The sequence below is a fragment of the Ips typographus genome, linkage group LG14 (genome assembly GCF_016097725.1).
Source record: "Ips typographus isolate SLU linkage group LG14, UJ_Ityp_2.0, whole genome shotgun sequence".
NCBI lineage: Eukaryota > Metazoa > Arthropoda > Insecta > Coleoptera > Curculionidae > Ips > Ips typographus.
Window position 1 is genome coordinate 6857202 of NC_138435.1, and position 13973 is coordinate 6871174.

Here is a 13973-nt window from a genome sequence, read left to right on the forward strand (position 1 = left end):
GCAGACAATACATGTGTGATCGGTCCACTCATCAAAACAATACAGTGTAAACAAATAAAGTTAGGTTAAATTAGCACTTAACACTAATTATCCGACGGCCTAATTATAGGTTTTACAAATAATGCCATGGTTAATCAACAAATGAAAGGAAAAAAAAAAAAAACAAAATTAAAATTAGATTAACGTTAAGTAATGAGCAACCTTCAACCTGGGGACACAAAAGCACAGATTAAACACCGTTCTTGAGCATAGGCAAAAGCAAACGTAAGTATCAAACAGTGGGAATTGATTAAGGGTAAATGGGGGTTGAAATCTAATGTAGGGGGACGGGAAAAGTGTTTGGGGAACTAGAAATTGAGGGATCTGAAGAAAGGAGTGGAGCTATGTCTAAGCTGGTCATTAAGGCAGACCACCTTATCGTTGGATGAAGCCTTGTGGATTTCAAGGACCTCCAGAAGGTCCAGCAGATTGCCTTTTCCACAGAAATGGAGGGGCTTAAAGCCCTCATCAACGTTGAAAGTATGGTTATTAAGGCGAAGGTGGCGTGAAAATAGTGATTTCATGTAGCTAGTGTTCAAATTTGGGTTGTTAATAAATTTTTCAAACTCTCTCTTGTGTTCATGTATTCGAGTTGCAAATTTTCTACCTGTTTGACCAACGTAGACAGCTTCACAGTTGGCCGTGCAGCAAGAGAGCTGGTAAACACCAGACTTATTAAGGAGCGGAGTTGGATCTTTGGAGTTGACAAGAAAACGGGATGCAGAGTGTGATACTTTAAAGCAGATGGAAATGCCATAGGACTTGAACAGGGACTTGAAACCAAGAGAAAAAGGCCCCAAGTAAGGTATTGAGAAGTATCTAGTCTCAGTGTCATGCTCTCCAATTGTGAGCCTTTTGTTGACAAATTTCTTGAAGTGGTTGTAGTAGATTTTGTTAACTAAACTAGGAGGGAAACCATTGTTGGTAGCCACCGTTCTGATCCATGAAAGTTCCCTGTTAAAGCTGGGCTCCAGCAGGGGTATGCTAAACAATCTGTGGAAAAAGCAGTTCAAGGAGGCAGTCTTTTGAGAAAAAGGGTGATTAGAGGAGAAAGGAATGATACTATCTGTGCTAGTGGGTTTGTGGTATATTGAGAACTCAATCCTGTTGTCTACTCTGGAAATCAAAATGTCAAGAAAGGGCAGTGATTGTGAAGACTCTAGTTCCATAGTGAACGTAATAGAATTGTGCAAGGTATTAAGAAAGTCAAAGAATTGGTGGAGCTCAGACAAAGTGCCATTAAAGATGCAAAAGATGTCATCTACATATCTCTTGTAAAAAAGAATTTTGGAGAATAAAGGGGATTTCTCAAGGGATGATTCAATGTTTGACATAAAGATTTCGGATAAGAGAGGAGAGAGACCAGAGCCCATTGCCAGACCGTCCTTTTGAGCGTAAAGGCTCACAATTGGAGAGCATGACACTGAGACTAGATACTTCTCAATACCTTACTTGGGGCCTTTTTTTCTTGGTTTCAAGTCCCTGTTCAAGTCCTATGGCATTTCCATCTGCTTTAAAGTATCGCACTCTGCATCCCGTTTTCTTGTCAACTCCAAAGATCCAACTCCGCTCCTTAATAAGTCTGGTGTTTACCAGCTCTCTTGCTGCACGGCCAACTGTGAAGCTGTCTACGTTGGTCAAACAGGTAGAAAATTTGCAACTCGAATACATGAACACAAGAGAGAGTTTGAAAAATTTATTAACAACCCAAATTTGAACACTAGCTACATGAAATCACTATTTTCACGCCACCTTCGCCTTAATAACCATACTTTCAACGTTGATGAGGGCTTTAAGCCCCTCCATTTCTGTGGAAAAGGCAATCTGCTGGACCTTCTGGAGGTCCTTGAAATCCACAAGGCTTCATCCAACGATAAGGTGGTCTGCCTTAATGACCATCTTAGACATAGCTCCACTCCTTTCTTCAGATCCCTCAATTTCTAGTTCCCCAAACACTTTTCCCGTCCCCCTACATTAGATTTCAACCCCCATTTACCCTTAATCAATTCCCACTGTTTGATACTTACGTTTGCTTTTGCCTATGCTCAAGAACGGTGTTTAATCTGTGCTTTTGTGTCCCCAGGTTGAAGGTTGCTCATTACTTAACGTTAATCTAATTTTAATTTTGTTTTTTTTTTTTTCCTTTCATTTGTTGATTAACCATGGCATTATTTGTAAAACCTATAATTAGGCCGTCGGATAATTAGTGTTAAGTGCTAATTTAACCTAACTTTATTTGTTTACACTGTATTGTTTTGATGAGTGGACCGATCACACATGTATTGTCTGCTGTCAGCTGTCTGTCATGTCCGGCTCTGGGGGTTTTGACCTTTTCAGTTCTCTGGGGGATTTGGTTTTTTGGTTTTTTGGGTTTTTTCGAATTTGGCAATATGTTGCTGCCCCCTAGACTTCCGCTTCCTGCAACCTGCCCTTGGTGTGGGTTGGAAGCCATTTTGGCCACTCCATGTCCTGCTGCACCCAAGCCATGTTGCCCTGCACGGTCACACCTCCACAGTGACAAAGGGATAGTCACCCCCATTTTAATCTGTTAAATGTTGAACTTGTGAGTGTCCACCGCGGTTTTTTGTTGTGTGACGTCCCTTTCGTGTCCATTTGGTCTCCTTCAGGTAAGATATACAGTTTAGCCCCTTTTGACTTGCCTTTCATTTTATCTTTTGACTTTAATTTATCTGCCGCCCCCCCCATTACATATACACCCCTTCAGGACATCCTATTTCTACTCATGCTTTTTATTACAGATAGACATGCAGTTTTTACATCATTCAACTTCGGGTTTTGATTAAGTTTTTTTCCCCCTTAAAGAATAAAAAACCGAGCTAGTAACTTCACTTTTTGACATCAACACTGGGTTTTGATTAAGTTTTTTTCCCCTTCGAGAATAAAAAACGGAGCAACCTGTCACCTCTGTACCAGAACTGGGTTTTTGATCAAGGTTTTTTCCCCCGTGCAGAATAAAAAACCACCTTGGTACATTTGGGTTCAGCTGTCCCCCCTTTTAGAATGACAGTCAGCAGACTAGTGATCTAGTTAAGGTAGGCTTCCATATCCTTAGTTTATTAGTTAGTTAGTTAATTAACACACTGTATAACTTACAGCCTCTGAAGATGGGTGTCTGAATACACCCGAAACATGTTAGGCAATTAACAACCTTTTAATAAATATTTGTGGAGATCGACTCTGAGTTTTGATTTCACTTACACTCACTACTCCACTGTGTGCATATGGACTACTACTTTTCGAATTAAAAGAATGTTAAACTAACATTAACAAAACAGCATGTCTTTTTTTTTAACTTCTCAAAAACTAACGCGTTTATAAAGTCAACAGTTTAGGTATTGTTGCCAACACAAGCACCACAATTTTATAAAAAGTGTTCTTAAAGTGCTGATGAATTAATGGTGGATCCAACTGTCACTGTCTTTTAAGTCAACATAAATCTGTGATGAAAACAACATAGCCTCAACTTTCCACCAAGCCTGAGAGCTGATGGATTTGTTGATTTCATGTTGGAAGTCAATTTTGACCAATGACAATGTAAGCTTTTTTGAGGTTATGTATTAGCCTTTCCGGCATTTGTTATTGTTTGTTGTGTTTGTTGATTAAGGAAAATAGAAAAGGCGTAAAATCTCAGCAAAGGTTCTTTAAATGTCAGTTCTGTCAGTAGTGTCATCGATCACAAAATCCCGTTTTTTAAGTCAACAAGAAAAATGTTGCCAACCAGCTTAACAGTTCCAACACAATCGCAACACTATTTCAACAAAACCATTCTCCGACGTCATTCATCACAACTTAATGTTGACTTTAAAAATACGCGTGGTTTGACAGCGAGTCTGCCCATGGTTTCTAGTTTATGAATATAATAATAACAGATTATTACAGCCTTTACCTCAACAAGGGTCCTTGTTAGGCGAAAATGAGCTTGAAAATCGTCGTCCGAATACCTCATCACCACTCCTAAATAATTATTAATTTTAATGTGACGCTCCCGTGTTTTATACACATTAATTATTATTTCATCCTCATCAGAAGAACTTGAATCTTCATCAAGAAATGTAAATAAATTATGCTGCAATTTATTAACAAAACGTAACCCTATTGCTGCTAACATTATAATAATTCTCTATAAATTTCGATTCAAACTAAACGTGGGACAAGCTTACAAATCACAGAATCACACAATGGTAAACAAAAATATTCAGCAAAGGTTATTTAAATGTCAGTTCTGTCAGTAGTGTCATAGATCACAAAATCCCGTTTTTTAAGTCAACAAGAAAAATGTTGCCAACCAGCTTAACAGTTCCAACACAATCTCAACACTACTTCAACAAAACCATTCTCTGACGTCATTCATCGTTAAGTTTAGTCAACTTAATGTTGACTTTAAAAATACGCGTCAGTTTACCGCTGTGTGGTGTGGGTTGGGTATTGAGCACGTGACCATGTGAGGAACGGATGGTCGTCACTATCAATAAAACACCACTATTTTGCTCTTTGAATAAACCGAATTGAATTTAATCATTGCTTGTTGATAGTCTGCCATTAATGGAACATTTCCAGCATGCTTAAGACTAAATACACCGCCGTAATATGAGAAAAACCGAAAAAGTAGGAACTAGCACATTAACCAGACAACTACTTTTTTCACTTGCCCGACACTGTCTCCAGTGTCTCCCGGGAAAAATGTGCAACGTCAAATAAAATATAACCTAAGTCGTCTGTCATTATCTTGCCCAACACGGACAGAAAAGGTGACACTAACCTACTCCGAGTAAAGAAACGAACCAGACGGTAGGCAACACCGCCACAGCTGTTTGTGGCTGTGTTTTGTTTTGGATTGATCTTTGATCAATATAAATCTAAAATCATTCTAAAACTAAAACTAAAATTTAAATAAAAACCTTAATTTTTACAATTTTATTTAATTTTTCATTAATTTAAAATTATTAGTATAAATTAGGTAAATCACATTTTTAGTTCCTTTGCAATGCTAGAACATGGATCTTGTTAATATTGTAAAATATTAAAGGAAGCAAAAATTAAAGCAAGGTAATGTAAAAAAAATTCTTCAATGATTATTTGAACCATGCCAATTCTCTTTGCAATCTTCATAAACGACTTGTATTCGGTAGCAGATGAACCATGGCAAACTATTATTAACTATGCCGATGACACCAACTTGTTGATTGGAGACAAAAATAGTTTGAACCTAGTAAGCAATAGTCAATATTTAACGTCTAAAATTGAAGCATGGTTTGCTGATAACGGGTTAATTTTGAACGCAGAGAAAACTGATTTAGTCCTGTTCAGGACAAAACAATCAAACTTTGGTAAACTGGAAGGACTCCCGATTGTCGGAAAAGACATAACAGTATCTGAAAACACGAGGTTCCTAGGGGTTTATCTGGATGAGAACCTTGACTGGTCTTTTCATTTCGATAAACTTTGGAATCTGCTACGGAATACGATTCACTGGTAAATATCTAAATGAGCAATGTCTAAAAATTCTGTATAGCGCCAATTTTGAATACAGACTGAAGTATGGTATTATGTTCTGGGGCCGAGATGGTAGGGTTCAGAACATTTTTATTGCTCAAAAACGAGTTATGAGAAAAATTAAAAAAATGGATTATCGGCAATCATGTAGAAACACTTTCAGGTCAATGGGACTAATGACAGTATACGCTCTGTATATACAGTGTGACCCATTTAGATTGGAAACACCCCTATAAAATTTTAGGTTATTAACCGATTTCAATGATTTTTTTTTTGAAATAATTAGGAATGAAATGTCTATTACGGGAGAAAATTTTAAATATTTATTTCAGTTTTCAGGTCATATTACGATACTTTTTCTTGATAGAAAATGGAGAATTTTTATTAGCGATTTTTTTATTGAAAAAACTACTACGCCACTGGATCTATAGTGCTTTCAAATAGCTTGCGCAGGAGAAAACTCATCGCGTGTGGTAAAGTATCGCTTACCGCACTTGTTAGGAAAATAACTTTAGTATTGTAGTTTGATTTCTTCGTACCTATGTTCAGCACAAATAGTCTATGGCAAAAATCAATATCAATCAAAGATACCAAATTTGTTGTTCTATTTAGTTACAGTATTTTTTAAATTCCACAAAATAAAACACATTTTATTTACGTATTTATTCCAAGAACACAGTACATAAAGTGTATATTATATATTAATAAAAATACCCTTGTAATATGTAAAAAAGTGGTGCATTAGAGCGCTCTGAGTAATTATACCGTGCGTTTTATTGTAACTATTGAAGGATTGATACAAATTTGGCTTGGGTGGTGTGATCCGCCTTTTGGGTACCTCCGTGGACGATCTCATGTGAGGCTTACAATCACCTCCCGCTTTTAAAGGGTTTACTTTGTCCAATACCACTTGTTTGGTTTTAGAGTCGGACTTATTCAACTGAGCCGATTGGATCCAATGAGATCGATTTCTTTGGTAGATTTTCGACTCTGAGTGTGACATCACTTGAGTTTTGTCGTCTTTTAGGACCCCATGAGATCTGATGTACTTTTCCGCGTTTTTTGATACTCTCGAGCACACTTCTGGGGCAAACAGCTTCGGACGGGTGATGGACGATTTGGGACAGGGTTTAGAATGGGTGTGGTGGACAGACATCAGTTCGTACAGTTTATTTCTGTAGTCGTCCACCGATAGTCTAATGTCGTCATTTAAGGGTATAAATAACAACGTTGGCGCACATTACGATTTCTTGGTCTAAGTCGTGAAACTTGGACACGTAGTCGTGATCCAAAGCTTCGTCAGCCTTCAGCCTCTTATGTGGGTTGAACACCAGGAGTTGGGTTATCAAATCCACAGCATCCTCAGGGACGCTAGCACCTAAAATGCCTTGTAGGGGTAGTTTAGTCACTGCGGCTGCATTTTTAATCATGGACGATCCAACTCCTGATATACATACTTGATTTATGTCTGCAAAAAATGTTAATTTTTTGTTAAAAATTTTTATTTTTTTTTGTTTTTTTTTTTTTTGATTTTTTTTTTGATTTTTTTTTTTCTTTTTTTTTTTTTATTTTTTTTTGTTTGTTTTTTTTTTAGAAACTAATCAATTAATAATTAATAATAAACAAGTAAATAGTAACACCATTTCTATGGCAACAGTTGATGCAGGGTGTTCTTTTGTGACCGTTAGCTTAGAGGATTTTTGAATTTTAAATTGTCATAACTTTGTTATTAATGAATGGATTTTCATGAAATTTTAGTCACAGCTATTTGAAAGCACTATAGATCCAGTGGCGTAGTAATTTTTTCAATAAAAAAATCGCTAATAAAAATTCTCCATTTTCTATCAAGAAAAAGTATCGTAATATGACCTGAAAACTGAAACAAATATTTAAAATTTTCTCCCGTAATAGACATTTCATTCCTAATTATTTCAAAAAAAAAATCATTGAAATCGGTTAATAACCTAAAATTTTATAGGGGTGTTTCCATTCGAAATGGGTCACACTGTATATGAATGCTTAATGTTCTTTTTCAACAACAGAAGTTTATTTTTTCAGAATCCACAGGTAAACAAATATAATACAAGATTAACCCATCAAATTATGTATCCAACACACCGGCTGCAAATAACAGAAAAAACTCCCCACTGTATGTATAAAGCTCTTCAATAATTGTGAGTAACCAAAAATTTAAAAGAGAGCTAAAAAAGTTATTAATCCAATTGGAACCCTATCATTTCGACGATTACCTAAACATGTAGAGGTTAAACTCTCCTGTATTGAATGATTATACTATATCATAAGTATAATAATATACCTAAGTAGTCTTTCTTTTGCTGACGCAATTTCATTTTGTTGTATACGTTGTTTATGACAATCTTGAAATAAAGTTACTATTTCTATTAAACCAGACTAGTCTTATAATTAATATGCAAGTAGTATAGCAACAGGGATACTGGCTCATTTTGATGAAATGGTGAAGGCGCGAGGTTCTCGTAGCGTGTTGCCCGTAGCCCCGTAGCCCCGCGGCCCCTAGGGGCCCCCTCGTGACGTCACGTGGGGCCCCCCTGTCACTTGTCATACGTCACGTGGGGCCCCCCCACCTGTCACTTGTCATTTTGGTGTGCGCGTCCCGGTGCCTGCGTGTCACCCCCCACCCCCTAGTCTGGTGACGTCACGTGGTGAAGTCCATGGTAATTAAACCTTGAATATCAACAGCAAAACACTTTCATTTCTTTTTCGGAGAGAGCTTAACTTTTTTAGGTCAACAGTCGGACACCTATTGAAAAAATAATCAAAAAAGTGATCCCCAATTTCATACATGGTCTGATCAGGGTCACTACGTAGTAATTAGGTATTTGGTTGCAAATATATTCAAAAACAACAAATTATGCTTTTTGTTAATGTCCTATCAGTCCATATTTGGTGCTGCACTTTTCCCACTATTGACACATAATTGTTGTTGATGTACGCTTATTTTTCATGTATCTACCCACAAAAATATATTTAAAACAACAAATATGGGGTTTGTAATGTCCTATCAGTCCTACTATCAATGCATAATTGTTGTTTTTCGCTTATTTTTCATAAATTTCACCACTAAAATATATTCGAAAGTAACAAAAATATGTTTTGGTAATGTCCTTCCTTTGGTCACAACTGTATATAAAAGCATAAGCGAAATCGGTAGTAAGGCAGTGAAGCAGCAGAAGTTAGCAGCCAAAAATCGACGATTTAAAAAAGCATTTTTTCAACCACCACCACCACCACCACCACTATGAAGCCAATAGTTCTCGATTTCCAGGGGTTCAAAGACGAACCCAACAAGTTTATAGTAAAAGAGTTGGCCACATTTGATGGTGACGTGCAGAACCATTTTATTTTCAAACCGCCATTTAAGATCGAGATGCTTCCCGTCCAATACCAAAAGCAGGCGGATTGGCTGATGAACAACCATCATTATATCCAGTGGGATGAAGGATTCACCCCACTGCACCATCTGCCGGCGATTATCAAAAGAGTTACGAGGGAGGCCGATGTTATATGTGTTAAAGGTTTAGAAAAGTTGGAATTTTTAAAACCTTACTGCTTCCCCACACCTGTTAGGGAAATATGTGTACCGATAAATATCAAGTCCCAACAAGTTAGGTGTGGGTATCACAAAAAATCGCCCGCTGTATGTGCTCTAGCTAACACTATTTTTTTATACAATAATATATATGAATCCTATACTTAATAAACATTACTTATTATATAATACAAACACTTTTTTGCTTTTAAATCGTCGATTTTTGGTTGCTAAGTTCTGTTGTTTCACACGCTATGTACTTATCTTTGAAATGTTTTAATCAGTTTGTAAACATATAAATAGAGTGCAATGTTAATTACATTTCCCATTCGTTCTAGTAACATGGCTTTGTTACATCCAACTTTTTTAATTCTCACTGCAATAATCAACAATGTCCTATACGTGTATCAACCTGAAAAGAATCCTGATGTATACGTGTGTTTCGATAAGATGAATGACAGCTGGCCTGATAGATGGGTGAAGATGAGCAAAAATGACTTAATTGTGTCAGCAACAGTGCCACTTAACGCCACCAACTATAAGCTGAGGCTTTGGTACCCAAATCGAACACACGGCGATAGCGGCTGGCGAAACCTGACACAACTAGTTGCGACAAGTGATTGTGGTGGTGGTAGTGAAGCGTGTTTGTGGATTGATATATTTTGGTGCACCATAACAATTACCTTATCTATATTGTTATTGGCGGCTGCAGTTTCTGTACAACATATGCGAGGTAGAAAATAAAACGAATGTGTGTTTTTATACTTTTTTGGTTCTTTATTTTTCCACACAAAAACTCTCTTTCTCTTACAGCAGCAGCAACATTGTTTTTTCCTTACAGAAAAAAACGCTCTTATAACTATTGAACATTATTTTTTATTTTATAGTGTCCCCATGGAAGGGTATTGTAACAGTCATTCAATAAAAACCTTTTATCGTCACATGAATTTAATGCTAACTTAATTTCATTACAACTAAATATTTTATGCTTAATTGATTGGATAGTTCTTTGTTTAACAATTTTATTTTCACCAAATTTTAAACATTTTACATAGTCATCAAAAGTGATTTTATTTTTTACAATTTGATATTTAATACCTTTTAATTTTTTAACACATTTTGTATTGTCAAGTTTATATGAATACATTTTAGATCGTAAACCTACGAAATGAGTAATAATTCGTCCAGCAGTTTCATCTTTCATAAGACCTAAAACTTTCTTGTTAGCTTGAGGAATCCCATAGATGTTGTCTTTTGGGTAATCGCTAGTATCGAAATATTGCAAATCAGTTTTGATGATTTCCGCATAGGCGTTATCACATGTAATTTCATATATAAAACTGTCAGTGTCGATATACATTAATTTAAGATTATTCTGAGGCACTTTGTAAAGCATGTAGCTCTAATGAAAATCATACATGATGGTTTTGGAAAGATCTAATATGGTCATACCTACATAAAGTGGTTTGTTAAAAACAAGTTTAGTTTTTTTCATCTCAATAGCCACTAAATTTTCAGTAAATTTTACAACACTATCAAAATTTGGACTGGAAATCAGATTTTTAGCTCCATACCTGCCATACCAGCGGTTAACTAATTTGACAATCCTGTGTTTTCTAATATTTTCCATTGTTTTACCAAAAACTGCGTTATTCATCAGTTTAAAAAGATTTTTTGCGAAACCAGTTGTGGCTTCGGTTCGTAATTTGGTGTTTAAATCAATATATGGTTTTAACCAAGGAGATTGGCTAAATTTTAAAATACGATGAATTTTTTTCAGTTGAATTCCATGATTCAACGCTTGTTTTAAATTTTTGTAATGAATGACATATTTTTCTTTCTTATAAAAAGTAGTTAAAAGTTTCGGCAGTTTTGAGTCAGGTGGAGTTTGATGTTCAGGACAAAACGGCAAATATTTGTGTAAATCATGGAGATGTTCGGGACATTCCAAGTCCACTTCTAAAATATACCCAATGTCTGAATTATCATCGATGCTGCACACATCAAAATTACAATCTTCCATCCATTCAAAATTATCATAAGGCAAATATTGACACATTGCCCAGCCATATAAGTTGTTTACATCCAAATATAATAAATAAGTGGATGGTTTTGAGCTATCAAAATTTTCCATAAATTTATTGTTTGCCTCAGAGTAACGATTGCAACATTGTGAAATTCCCCCGCGTAGACCATTTTCAATAAACATAATTTGATCGATATCTTTAAGTAACCGGAGTTTACATTTGGTATATTTTAGCATACAGTCCCAGGTGTATCCAGGCAATGTGTAATACCAACTAGGGTCTAATCCGTAGATGGTATGGCAATTACTTCGAAAATTTTCAAAAACATCTGCTAATAATAAAACATCTGTTTTAAGATATAAATCTGAATACTGCCCCAAATTTTCAATGTTAAAACTTGTCCAAACAGTTTGGGCATGGTAATAATCTTCATCACTAATGTTTTCATCATTGAGCTGACTGTAAAAATTTTCTTTGCTTGGTAAAGCAGTTTCCTGCAACTTATCTATATGGTCAATGTAATCGTAACAGAAAACAGCTTTTCTTGTTAATAGAGTAAATTGGTTGTCGGTCACGTAAAATTCTTTTTTTGTTATTTGTAAATCAGCAGGATCCAGTGTAGACATTAATTCACTTAATGATGCATTTAAAAATCTCAAAGAATTTACAAAGCGAAACTTGAGATTAGTTTCAGAATTGTAGATCGTGAAGGAAATATTTTATTTTTCGTTGTTAAGAGGTAGAACGGTAATCCTCTCATTCTCAAGTGAGAATCATACCCAGATAAACAATGGAAAAAAACTGGAATTACAAATTGTGTTTTAAAGTTTAAATTGCAGGCTTGATGGCTCAGACCTCTAATTTTCCCCGTGAAATGGCAATGATCGCGAACGACAATGTCACTTGCGTTAAATATTTTTTCACAAATATGACAATGCCCATTCTTCTTATCATAGTCACTACTAAGATCCATTGGAATAATATTTTTTATTTTAGATTTAACCAATTTTGATAGAGTTTGCATTTCGTTTGAAAACCAATCTAAGCAATCAAGACCTCGATATGTTTTATAAAAAGATAGTGTATCATCATAGTCACACTTGAAATAATAGCCCACACTAAATGCTGTGTGTTTTTGATAGTGCACTTCATCATTTTGTCGCTCTAAAATCGACTCGAAATCAGCGTAAATTACAAAAGGTGTTGTCTGTTTATAGCAATAATTTTTGAACTCCACATGATCATAAGGCGGAAATGTAATTTGATTAAAATTTTTTCGCTCACATAAAGTGGTATGGTTTTTTAATTTATCATTACTATTAAAATAATTTAAACATCTATTACAAACAAATTTTTTACATCTATATTTATTTATCTGTTTAAATAAAAGCCTAGACAAGTCTTTGATCCAACAATAATGGTATTTCAGCTCCATCTCATCTTCTTGTATAGCATAATCACATTTAATGGTATATTTGTTTTGAATTAAAAGTAAATTGACATGTTTTTCTAATTTTTGACTAGTGAGCCTGGCTGGAACGGTAACATAACCCTGCTTTTCCAACTCAAGCATGTACACGTTAATTGAAATTTTATTGAGTTTTTCAAATTTTGGAATATTAGACAGAGACATTGCTTCGATACCATTAGTTTTTAACACTCTTTAATAAAATAATAAAATAATTTGGATAAGAAGAAACCCTGTCAGAATTTTTATGTGCTGGAAAAAGGGCTGCCATTACACTCCAGAAAAAAACATGCATTGTCATTATTTTTAATATTAATGCAAGCGTGTTTATTCGCAATTTCCTGTGGAAGTGGTATGTACGACGAACCACCATTTCCAACTTCATATTTATTAATGTTTATTTCTAAATTGACAATTTTTGATAACGCCTAAAGATACATCGTTATTTAACCATTTAACTCTATCAGATCTTTTTTTTCTATTTAAACCACCACCTACGTGATTGTTTAAATTTTTAAAAAGTATTTTAAGTGTTTTGAAATGTCCTAAATTAGTTAAAAGTTTTTTGTACACACCCACATTTTTGTCCGACCGCCGCAGCACAGTTTGCACTTGTCTAATTGAAGTTGCAATTTTTTTCAACCATGCTGCTACTTCTTCAGGTACTGGCTGAAGTACCAATATGGCGTAGGCTTTTCGGAATAACTCAAGGGTGTGTACGCTGATTTCTGCTGCAGCTCCAGTACAATCTGGCATCTTCGATCTTTCTGAAATGACTAAAGCATGATTAGTATTACACCTAAATATATTTTAATTATACTTACAAATTTCCGTTATTTCCACAATTGGTGTGGGTGATAAACCACTAACCACTTTAATACCTAAAAATTTTAGGCCATATTTCAGCGGTATAAACTCCGCCAAACTGTCTTTAATGGGTGCCGTCATCCGACTAGGCAAAAACACCACGCTGTCAGACAACTCGGCCCGAACCACCTCACCAAATTTTGAATTGACCACTTTTAGGTTGTGCAAGGGATACAATTGGTTTAATTCAAGTTGTTGAAACTTTAGGAGAGGTTTTTCAACCAAACTGCCGGATTCGTTAATTTTGGTTAGGTTCATGATTTTTTTGTTTAAGGTAGATAGGTAGGCTTTTGTGTGTAGACTAATGTTTTCAACTCTTGTTGACTGGTTTTATATGCATTTGGGGGAGGGGGGGTCTACCACATTTCCGCCTCGCTTACCACATTTCCAATGCAGTAATTTTGAGTTACTACCCACATAATGCTAAGAAAATACAAATAAATCGTGATAAAAATACTTTATCAGTAGCCACAGCGCAAAAATCTGGTAA

At 35.5% G+C, this 13973-nt stretch overlaps 1 long non-coding RNA gene and 1 pseudogene across 1 annotated transcript; one reads left to right on the plus strand and one right to left on the minus strand.

Annotated features, from left to right (window-relative positions):
- The first annotated feature begins 123 nt into the window (after positions 1–123).
- Positions 124–4740, plus strand: LOC145737510 (uncharacterized). The gene is made up of 5 exons (XR_014180406.1): positions 124–264; positions 323–2666; positions 2799–3092; positions 3156–3609; positions 3678–4740. It is a non-coding gene; the product is annotated as an uncharacterized LOC145737510 (long non-coding RNA).
- Positions 4741–9585: 4845 nt separating this feature from the next.
- On the minus strand, positions 9586–13741 carry LOC145737500 (uncharacterized; annotated as a pseudogene).
- Between the last annotated feature and the right edge of the window lie 232 nt (positions 13742–13973).